Consider the following 12778-nt stretch of genomic DNA (forward strand, 5'->3'; position numbering starts at 1 on the left):
ACAGAATAAAGAAAAAAGAATGAAAAGAATTGAGGAGAGTCTGAGAGACCTCTGGGACAACATTAATGCACCAATATTCCAATTATAGGGGTCCCAGAAGAAGAAGAGAGAGAGAAAGTGTCTGAGAAAATATTTGAAGAGATTATAGTTGAAAACTGCCCTAACATGGGAAAAGAAATAGTCAATCAAGTCCAGGAAGCACACAGAGTCCCATACAGGATAAGCCCAAGGGGAAACATGCCGAGACGCATATTAATCAAACTAAAAAAATTAAATTCAAAGAAAAAACATTAAAAGCAGCAAGGGAAAAGCAACAAATACCATACAAGGGAATCCCCATACGGTTAACAGCAGATTTTTCAGCAGAAACTCTGCAGGCCAGAAGGGAGTGGCAGGATATATTTAAAGTGATGAAAGGGAAAAACTACAACCAAAATTACTCTACCCAGCAAGGGTCAGATTTGATAGAGAAATCAAACGATTTACAGACAAGCAAAAACTAAGAATTCAGCACCACCACTAGCCCAGCTTTGCAACAAATGTTAAAAGAACTTCTGGCACAAAAACAGAAATATAGATAAATGGAACGGGTAGAAAGTCCAGAGATAAACCCCTGCACATATGGTCACCTCATCTTTGATAAAGGAGGCAAGAATATACAATGGAGAAAAGACAGGCTCTTCAACAAGTGGTGCTGGGAAAACTGGACAGCTACATGTAAAAGAATGAAATTAGAACACTTCTTAACACCATACACAAGAATAAACTCAAAATGGATTAAAGACCTAAATGTAAGGCCAGACACTATAAAACTCTTAGAGGAAAACATAGGCAGAAACTCTGTGACATAAGTCATAGCAAGATCCTTTTTGACCCATCTCCTAAGGAAATGGAAATAAAACCAAAAATAAACAAATGGGACCTAATGAAACTTAAAAGCTTTTGCACTGCAAAGGAAACCATAAAGAAGGTGAAAAGACAACCCTCAGAATGGGAGAAAATATTTACAAACTAATCAGTGGACAAAGGATTAATTTCCAAAACATACAAGCCACTCATGCAGCTCAATATCAAAAAAACAAACAATCCAATCCAAAAATGGTCAGAAGACCTAAATAGACATTTCTCCAAAGAAGATATACAGATTGGAACAAACACATGAAAGGATGCTCAACATCACTAATCATTAGAGAAACACTAATCAAAACTACAATGAGGTATAACCTCACACTGGTCAGAATGGCCATCATCAAAAAATCTACAAATAATAAATGTTGGAGAGGGTGTGGAGAAAAGGGAGCCCTATTGCAGTGTTGGTGGGAATGTAAACTGATATAGCCACTATGGAGAACAGTATGGAGGTTCCTCAAAAAACTGAAAATAGAACTACCATTTGACCCAGAAATTCTACTACTGGGCATATACCCTGAGAAAACCACAACTCAGAAAGAGTCATGTACCAAAATGTTCATTGCAACACTATTTACAATAGCCAGGACATGGAAGCAACCTAAGGGTCCATCAACAGATGAATGGATAAAGAAGATGTGGCACATATATACAATGGCATATTACTGAGCCATAAAAAGATATGAAATTATTTGTAGTGAGGTGGATGGACATAGAGTCTGTCATACACAGTGAAGTAAGTCAGAAAAACAAATACTGTATGCTAACACTTATATATGGAATCTAATAAAAAATAATGGTTCTGATGTACCTAGAGGCAGGACAGGAATAAAGACGCAGAGGTAGAGAATGGACTTGAGGATATGGGGAGGGGGAAGGGTAAGCTGGGACGAAGTGAGAGAGTAGCACTGACATATATACACTACCAAATGTAAAATAAATAGCTAGTGGAAAGCATCTGCATAGCACAGGGAGTTCAGCTGTGTGCTTTATGACCATCGAGAGGGATGGGATGGGAAGGGTGGGAGGGAGACGCAAGAGGGAGGGTATATGGGGATATATGCATACATATAGGTGATTCACTTTGTTGTGTAGCAGAGACTGACACAACATTGTAAAGCAATTATACTCCAATAAAGATGTTAAAAAAAAAAGAACTTCTCTAGGCAGGAAATACAAGGGAAGAAAAAGACTTATGAAAACAAACCCAAAATAACTTGAAAAATAGTAATAGGAACATACTTATTGGTAATTACCATAAATGTGGATTATATGTTCCAACCAAAAGACACAGACTGGCTGAATGGATACAAAAACAAGACCTGTATATATGTTGTCTATAAGAGACCCACTTCAGACCTAGGGACACATACAGACTCAAAGTGAGGAGATGGACAAAAATAGTCCATGCAAATGGAAATCAAAAGAAAGCTGGAGTAGCAATACTCAGACAAAAGACACTCAAAAATAAAGACTGTCACAAGAGACAAAGAAGGATACTACATAATGATCAAGGGATCAATCCAAAAAGAAGATATAAGAATTGTAAATATTTATGCACTTATCACAGGAGCACCTCAATACATAAGGCAAATGCTAACAGCCATAAAAGGGGAAATTGATAGTAATGCAATAATGGTGGGGGACTTTACCACTCCACTTACATGATGGATAGATCATCCAGACAGAAAATTAATAAGGAAACACAACGCTTAAATGATAAATCAGACCAGATAGACTTAATTGGTATCTATAGGACATTGAATCTGAAAGCAGCAGAATACATTTTCTTCTCAAGTGCACATGGAACATTCTCCAGGATAGACCATGTCATGGATCACAAATCAAGCCTTGGTAAATTTAAGAATATTGAAATCTTATCAAGCATCTTTTCTGACCACAATGCTATAAAATTAGAAATCAATTACAGGAAGAAAAAAAACTGTAAAAAACACAAACACATGGAGGCTAAACAATATGCTACCAAATAACCAAGAGATCACTGAGGAAATCAAAAAATACCTAGAAACAAATGACAATGAAAACACGATGACCCAAAACCTATGGGATGCAGCAAAAGCAGAGAGAAGTCTATAGTAATACAATCCCACCTCAAGAACCAAGAAAATTCTCAAATAAAAAACTTAATCTTACACCTAATGCAACTAGAGAAAGAAGAACAAACAAAACCCAAAGTTAGTAGAAGCAAAGAAATCATAAAGGTCAGAGCAGAAATAAATAAAATAGAAATGAAAAAAACAATACCAAAGATCAATAAAACTAAAAGCTTGTTCTTTGAGAAGATAAAGTTGATAAACCTTTAGCCCTACTCATCAAGAAAAAAAGGGAGAGGACTCAAATAAATAAAATTAGAAATGAAAAAACAAAAGTTACAACTGACACCACAGAAATACAAAGGATCATAAGAGACTACAAGCAACTATATGCCAATAAAATGGACAACCTGGAAGAAATGGACAAATTCTTAGAAAAGTACAACCTTCCATGATTGAACCAGGAAGAAATAGAAAGTATGAACAGACCCATCACAAGCACTGAAATTGAAACTGTGCTTAAAAATCTTCCAACAAACACAAGCCCAGGGTAGATGGCTTCAGAGGCAAATTCTATCAAACATTTAGAGAAGAGCTAACACCTATCTTTCTCAAACTCCTTCAAAAAATTTCAGAAGGAGGAATACTCTCAAACCCATTCTACGAGGGCACCATCACCCTGATACTAAAACCAGACAAAGATATCCCCAAAAAAGAAAATTAGAAGCCTATATCACTGATGGACATAGATGCAAAAATCCTCAATAAAATACTATCAAATCCAACAACACATTAAAGAGATCACACACCATGATCAAAATAGATGTAGAAAAAGCTGTCAAAAAAATTAAACACCCATTCATGATAAAAACTCTTCAGAAAGTTAGCATAGTGGGAACCTACCTCAACATAATACATGCCATGTATGACAAGCCCTAGCAAACATTATTTTCAATGGTGAAATATTGAAAGCATTTCCTCTAAATTCAGGAACAAGACAAGGGTGCCCACTCTCACCACTATTATTCAACATAGTTTTGGAAGTCCTGGCCATGGCAGTCAGAGAAGAAAAAGAAATAAAAGGAATCCAAATAGGAAAAGAAGTAAAACACTCACTGTTTGCAGATGACATGATACTATACATAGAAAATCCTAAAGATGCCACCAGAAAACTACTAGAGTTAATCAATGAATTTACTAAAGTCACAGGATACAAAATAAATACACAGAAATCTCTTGCATTCCTACACACTAAAAATGAAAGATCAGAAAGAGAAATTAAGGAAGCAATCCCATTTACCACTGCAACAAAAATAATAAAATACCTAAGAATAAACCTAACTAAAGAGGCAAAAGACCTGTATGCAGAAAACTATAAGATACTGATGAGAGAAATTAAAGATGACACGAATAGATGGAGAGATAAACCATGTTCCTGGATTGGAAGAATCAATACTGTGAAAATGACTACCTAAAGCAATCTACAGATTCAAAGCTATCCCTCTGAAATTACCAATGGCATTTTTCACAGAACTAGAACAAAAATTTTTACAATTTGTATCAAAACACAGAAGAACCCAAATAGCCAAAGCAATCTTGAGAAAAAAATGGAGCTGGAGGAATCAGGCTCCTGGACTTCAGACTATACTACAAAGCTACAGTAATCAAGACAGTATGGTACTGGCACAAAAACAGAAATATAGATCAATGGGACAGAATAGAAAGCGCAGAGATAAACCCACACACCTATGGTCACCTAATATATGACAAAGGAGGCCAGAATATACAATGGAGCAAAGATAGCCTTTTCAATAAGTGGTGCTGGGAAAACTGGACAGCTATGTGTAAAAGAATGAAATTAGAACACACCCTAACATCATACACAAAAATTAAATCAAAATGGATTAAAGACCTACATGTAAGACTGGACACTATAAAACTCTTAGAGGAAAACATAAGCAGAACACTCTGACGTAAATCACAGCAAGATCTTTTTTGACCCACCTCCTAGAGTAATGAGAATAAAGATGAAAATAAACAAATGGGACCTAATTAAACTTAAAAGCTTTTGCATAGCAAAGGAAACCATAAACAAGATGAAAAGAGAACCCTCAGAATGGGAGAAAATATTTGCCAATGAAGCAACTGCCAAAGGATTAATCTCCAAAATGTAGAAAGAGCTCATGCAGCTCAAAATGAAAAAAACAAACAACTCAATCAAAAATGTCAACCTAAACAGACATTTCTCCAAATAAGACATACAGATGGCCAAGAAGCACATGAAAATATGTTCAACATCACTAATTATTAGAGAAATGTAAATCAAAACTACAATGAGGTATCACCTAACACCGGTCAGAATGGCCATTCTCAAAAGATATATAAACAGTAAATGCTGGAGAGCGTGTGGAGAAAAGGGAACTCTCACACATTGTTGGTGGGAATGTAAATTAATACAGCTACTATGGAGAACCGTATGGAGGTTCCTTAAAAAACTAAAAATAGAACTACCATATGACCCAGCAATCCCACTACTGGGCATATACCCTGAGAAAACCATAATTCAAAAAGACACATGCTTCCCAATATTCATTGCAGCACTATTTACAATAGCCAAGACTTGGAAGCAACCTAGATGTCCATCAACAGATGAATGGATAAAGAAGATGTGGCACATATAGAGTACTGTTAGCACAGTGTATCTTTCTCCATCCCTTAACTTTTAACCCATGGTGTTTTTCAATTTAAAATGGGTTTCACATAGATAATATACAGCTGGATCTTGTTTTTTGATCCACTCTGACAACATCTGTCTTTCGATTGGTACATTTAGATCATTGACATTCAAAGTAATTATTGATATAATTGGATTAATATCTACCATATTTTTACTGTTTTCTATTTGTTGCCCTTGTTCTTTGTCCCTTATAGTCTCTTTTTGCCTTTCCTGGTTTTCACTGAGAATTTTGTATCATTTAATTTTCTCTCCTTTGTAAGCATATCAGTTACAGTTCCTTTTATTAAAGTTTTTAGTGGTTTCCCTAGAGTTTGCAATATATATTTACAACTAATCCAAGTCCACTTTCAAATAACACTATACCCTTAGTGTTATGTGTACATAAGCATACATAATTGAATACACACTTGCCATTGTTAATTTGTACAAATTGTTATTTGTTAGATCAATTAAGGATAAAAAAAGAAGGGTTTTTATTTTACCTTCACTTGTTCTTTCTTTAATGTTCTTTCTTTATGTAGACCTCAGTTTCTGTCTGTATTAGTTCCTTTCTCTGTAAAGAACTTCTGTTAACATTTCTCGCAAGGAAGATCTACTGGCTACAAATTCTCTCAAGTTTTGTTGTTTTACTCTCGACACTTTAAATATTTGACTCCATTCTGTTCTTGCTTCCATGGTTTCTGAGGAGAAGTCAGGTATAATTCTTATCCTTGTTCCTCTATAGGTAAGGTACTTTTCCCCCTCTGGTTTCTTTCAGGGTATTTTCTTTTTGTTGTTGTTGTTTTTTCTGTTTTTTTTAAACATCTTTATTGGAGTATAATTGCGTTACAATGGTGTGTTACTTTCTGCTTTATAACAAACTGAATCAGTTATACATATACATATGTCAGGGTATTTTCTTAATCTTTGATTTTCTGTGGTTTGAATATGCAATACCTGGGTGTAGTTCTTTTCTTGGCATTTATCCTACTTGGTTTTCTGAAAGCTTCCTGGATCTGTGGTTTGGTGTCTGACTTTAATTGGGGAAATTCTCATTCATTATTGCTTCAAATATTTCTTTTGTTCTTTTCTCTTTTCTCCTTCTGGTATTTCCATTACATGTATTTTGCACCTTTTGTAGTTGTCCCACTGTTCTTAGATATTCTGTTCTTTTGTTTTTTTCCTTTTCAGTTTTTGTTGTTTTTCAGTTTTGAAGATTTTATTGACATATCCTCAAGCTCAGAGATTCTTTCCTCAGCTGTGTCCATCAAGAGCATATTTTTTTTTGTTGTTATTTCTTTTTGGTTCTTTCTTAGGATTTCCATCTCTCTGATTACATTGTCTATGTGTTCTTGCATGCTGTCTACTTTACCTACTAGAGTCCTTAGCATATTAATCATAGTTGTTTGAAGTTCCTGGTCTGATAATTCCAGTATTCCTGGCATGTCCAGTTCCAGTGTTTGTTCTGTCTCTTCAAACTGCTTTTTTTGCCTTTTGGTATGCCTTGTAATTTTTTCTCGATAGTTGGACATGATATACTATGTAAAATGAACTGCTATAAAAGGACTTCAGCAGTGTGGTAGTAAGGCGTGCAGGGGAATTCTGTGTATGTGTGTGGTAATCATTGTCCTGTGATTAGGTCTCAGTCTTTTAGTGAGCCTGTGCCTCTGGATCGTGAACTACACAAGTGCTTCTCAGTTTTCTCCCACCCCTTAGATAGACTGACTAGAGTTTCCTGGATTTGGATTTTTATTTCCCCCCCTGGTCAGTTAGGCTCTGATAAAATCCCAGCTGGTTAAGCTCTTGTTAAATAGTTTCTCCTTGCTAAGAAGAACAGAGTGCTCTGGTATATTTGAAATGGTTCATTTTTCTCTCCTCCTTCCAGAAGCATGAGGTAATTTTTCTCTGATATTTACATGGGAACCTAGTGGAGCTCCAGGAGGTAACACAAAAGTGACTAGGTTTTTAATCTCTGCAACTTGTCCACACTGAGCCTTGAGCAATTAATCATTTACAATTCTGATTTTCTTACCTGGCCCTGGTTCCCAGAGCTATTTCAGCTCCTGAGTTTTAGCTCCAGTAAGTTGTAATTTTCTGTTTACCTGTTGGTCCCTTCAGTTTTGGGAGTAGCAGGTTGCCTTGTAACCTCACTTTTTTTTTTTTTTTTTTGTGGTATGCGGGCCTCTCATTGCTGTGGCCTCTCCCACTGTGGAGCACAGGCTCTGGACGCACAGGCCTAGCTGCCATGGCTCACGGGCCCAGCCGCTCCGTGGCATGTGGGGCCCTCCTGGACCGGGGCATGAACCCGTATCACCTGCATCGCCAGGCAGACTCCCAACCACTGCACCACCAGGGAAGCCTTAACCTCACTTCTTTATGTATCTAAGAAGAGTTTTTGATTTTTCAATCTGTTTAGCTTTTTACTTGTTAGTATGGAGTGGTGACTTCAACACTCCTTATATGCAGAACCAGAAACCAAAACTACCTGATAAGCATTTTACAGATTTTGTCTATTTAATGCTCAAAGCAACCTTACAATGAAGACATCCTTGTGCTCTTGTTACTGATGAGTAGACTTCCCCTTGGAGCAGACCATGGTCTCATGGGGGGTTAGGGATGGTGCCTGAATATTAAGCTGGTCCACTGGCCCTCAAGCCAAACTGTGTAGTGAAGAAGGTCTGGAAAAGCATCCTAAAAGCTCTGACCTTTCTCCTCTCCTGGTCTCAGTGAGGTTACACTAACTTTCAAAGGGAAGAGTGGCTGGTCATTTCTTTTTGTTCACCATCCATAGGTACCTGACTTATCTGGTATCTGGCTTAACAGGCAAATGGTGAAAGTCTTTTTAGATTGGCAAGGTGAATCATTTGTTTTCAAGCTGACATTTTCTCTCCTTGAAGCTTCCCAACCCCTTGTTTTTTTTTTTTTTTTTTTTTGCGGTACGCGGGCCTCTCACTGTTGTGGCCTCTCCCGTTGCGGAGCACAGGCTCCGGACGCACAGGCTCAGCAGCCATGGCTCACGGGCCCAGCCGCTCCACGGCACGTGGGATCTTCCCAGACCGGGGCACGAACCCGTGTCCCCTGCATCGGCAGGCGGACTCTCAACCACTGCGCCACCAGGGAAGCCCCCAACCCCTTGTTTTATAGTCAATCAATTCTGCTGAGAATTTTCAAGAAGATTTCTTCCTTTATTATTCTGGAAATACTGTATCAGTCTCTCCCCCTAAGCACTTCTGAACTCACCAGGGGCTGACAAAAATTAAACTTCTTGAAGACAAAAGGTAATTAAGTTTCTCCTCTAGTGCCAAAAATGTAACTGAAGATTTTAGACAAGGACTTAATTTTTTTCCTTTCAGTCTACCTACAACATCTATAGAAACATAGCTTGTTTTTAATTAGATTATCGCATGATGCCAACCACTTCTAGTACTTTAATGGAAAAACATTCTAGATTAATATGTTTAGGATTGTTGGCTATGGTATTTACTGAAGGGTGTATGATAGAGTAAATGTGTTAAGTCAATAGCATCAACCAGAAGTATGAAACAACAATTTGTAAAAATCTAATGGTGTTATTGTTTATAAATTGATCAGGTACTGGAGCAGGGATCTCCAGAAAAGAGCTCTCAAACTTACTTAAAATAAGTCTTATGCCCATAAACTAAATCAAAATACAGTGGAGAAAGAAATGGTTGAGGTCAAGTATCAATCAATTGCTTATAAAATCCTAAGCCTGTTGAAGGAGATATTTTTTGTTTCTCACATTATAAAAAACGGAAGCTTGGAACACAGCAGAGATGAGCAATGTGACCTTAGTAAAACAATGAGGTGAGAGACCAAGAGCAGAGACGTAGTGTGTAGTTTCCTGAATTAGTCAGCTAGCATGGGAACAAGCTAGCATGGGAACAAGCTAGCGATACTATACGCACTGAAATGCCTGCTGTGTACATTGGGATCAGTGTCTCTCTGGTCCCTCTTCTGAATTCCAACAAAGATGCTAATGCAAGATATTTAGTTGGTTTAAACTTGAAGCTGTCATCTTCCTCTGTGTCTTATTATAAAATAATTCTCATGGTCAAAGAGAAACCCATAAATAACCCCTTAAAATCTCACTATTTATTTCATCCATCTTTTCTAGATCAAATTTCACTCCTATTGCTTTTTCCATGGGTCTGTTTGGTATGTATGATGGCAAGCAGAGCATGTTGCCTTCTGGGCTATCACACTGGAACTGGGTTGTAGATTGCATTACAGGCAGGAAAATAAAATACATTTTGTGGTGGCAATATGGTTCCCTTTTGTTCTGGCTATTGGGACAAATCAGGGCGCGTCTGTGTGGCTTTACTTCTGAAAGACATATTAAATACGTTATATGAATTGATAAATTATTTGACTTACAACATGAACTGACTACTATCAATTTTTATGGCTGAGGTGCCCTGGAGTGACATATGTCTCAAGTCTTAAAAGCTTGAAGTCATTAACTGGCAACCTGAAAACTATAAAGGTATGTTCTCAGCCCCAAGAGAGCCTGAACTCTTCATAAGATGCAACTTTACTTTGTTCTCCTTGATATTTGGTGTGGCAAAGGAAAATGGCACATATAATTCACACAGTGCTGTAAAAATTCCCACCTTATTATTTTTATTTTTTAAGAAGGCATGCTTCAAGGCAGTTTTCTCAGCATTTGGAAAGGTTTGTCAGCATACCATTTCTCCTTTACAACCGAGTGAAATATATTAAGATTTGTTCCACAGCATGAGAGACAGGGTAGCATAATGGGTAAAAACATGGATTCTGGAGTCAGCCAACTGGGGTTCAAATTCCAGCTCCACCAGTCACTATCTCTGTAACTTTGGGCAAATTCCTTTACTTCTCTGTGTCTCAGATTAAATGAGAGAGAGTGTGTGTGTGTGTGTGCGTGCGTGCGTGCGTGCGTGTGTGCATATGCATGTGTAGTATTCAGCTCATAATAAATGCTATGTGTTTGCTATATATTTATAAGCCAAAGTAAAGTTTTGCATGTTTAGTTCAGAAATTTTAGAGACTGACTTTGAGTTACTGTACATAAATTTCTGAGTAAAATCAGTGATCATAAATGAAACACAAATGACTCTTAACTGGAAGATAAACAAACATCGGAGAAAGAATTTCAATGTCCTATGTATGTTGGCAATTCACTTCTGATTCCTTGAAGAGATCTGCTCATTTCTGATATATTTATCTTCTAGAGGAGTTAAATCTTTTCTAAGTATAGATTCAGCGAACTCAATTATAAAATATAAAAACTTTGCTATAATAAACAAGTTTATCCTCTCTTCCAATTGCTACTCATATTTCTTCTCCCACTTCAGCAAATTAACAGATCTTAAAATTTCATCATGTTTTTCTAACTTTGTTTCTTAACTTGCAAACACAGAACTACTAACAAAACAAAACAACACATTACCACAAAACAAAAACAAATGAACTTTTAGTGCTTTCCATTCACAAAACTGTATTTTTCTCTTTCTCCATTCACTCCCTTTGGTGTGTTAAATGCCTAGCATGTTGCAGATGTTGACCAAGAAGCTACTACAAATGTTTCCCATGAGTCTTCTTATAGAGCTCTCAAGCTGAGAGATTACATTAGGAAAAGAAATACAGGATTTGATTAATAGAAGAAGCCACAATTCCTGGAGCATATGGTAAGACACCAAATAAACAATCAAACAGAAAGCACCTGGAGAGGCCAAGTAGTGTCCAGAAATGAGTCCCTTATTTCATCTTAAAACATAACACACATATGCTCCAGAAATCACACTCATGGCCATATATCTGGAGAAAACTCTAATTTGAAAAGATACATGCACCCTAATGTTCATAGCAGCACTATTTACAATAGCCAAGACATGGAAACAACCTAAACATCCATCAACAGATGAATGGATAAATATGTGGTATATATATACAATGGAATACTACTCAGCCATAAAAAAGAATGAAATAATGCCATTTGCAGCAACATGGATGCACCTAGAGATGTAAGTCATACAGAGAAAGATAAATAACATATGATATCACTTATATGTGGAATCTTAAAAAAATGGTACAAATGAACTTATTTACAAAACAAAAACAGACTCACAGACATAGAAAACAAACTTATGGTTACCAAAGGGGACAGCTGAAGAGGGAGAGATAAATTAGGAGCTTGGGATTAACATATTAACATACTATATATAAAAATAGGTAAACAACAAGGACCTACTGTATAGCACAGGGAACTATACTCATTATCTTTTTTTTAAACATCTTAATAGTATAATTGTTTTATAATTGTGTGTTAGTTTCTGCTTTATAACAAAGTGAATCAGCTATACATATACATATATCCCCATATCTCTTCCCTCTTGCATCTCCCTTCCTCCCACCCTCCCTATCCCACCCCTCTAGATGGTCCCAAAGCACTGAGCTGATCACCCTGTGCTATGCAGCTGCTTCCCACTAGCTATCAGTTTTACATTTGGTAGTGTATATATGTCCATGCCACTCTCTCACTTTGTCACTGCTTACACTTTCCCCTCCCCATGTCCTCAAGTCCATTCTCTAGTAGGTCTGTGTCTTTATTCCCATCCTGCCCCTAGGTTCTTCATGACCATTTTTTTTAAGATTCCATATATATATATATGTGTTAGCATACGGTATTTGTTTTTCTCTTTCTGATTTACTTCACTGTGTATGACAGACTCTAGGTCCATCCACCTCCCTACAAATAACTCAATTTCATTTCGTTTTATGGCTGAGTAATATTCCATTGTATATATGTGCCACATCGTCTTTATCCATTCATCTGTCAATGGACACTTAGGTTGCTTCCATGTCCTAGCTATTGTAAATAGAACTGCAATGAACATTGTGGTACATGTCTCTTTTTGAATTATGGTTTTCTCAGGGTATATGCCCAGTAGTGGGATATGGTAGTTCCATTTTTAGTTTTTTAAGGAACTTCCATATGGTTCTCCTTGTGGCTGTATCAATTTACATTCCCACTAACAGTGCAAGAGGGTTCCCTTTTCTCCACACTCTCTCCAGCATTTATTGTTTCTAGATCTTTTGATGA

The sequence above is a fragment of the Kogia breviceps genome, chromosome 8 (genome assembly GCF_026419965.1).
Source record: "Kogia breviceps isolate mKogBre1 chromosome 8, mKogBre1 haplotype 1, whole genome shotgun sequence".
Classification (NCBI taxonomy): domain Eukaryota; kingdom Metazoa; phylum Chordata; class Mammalia; order Artiodactyla; family Physeteridae; genus Kogia; species Kogia breviceps.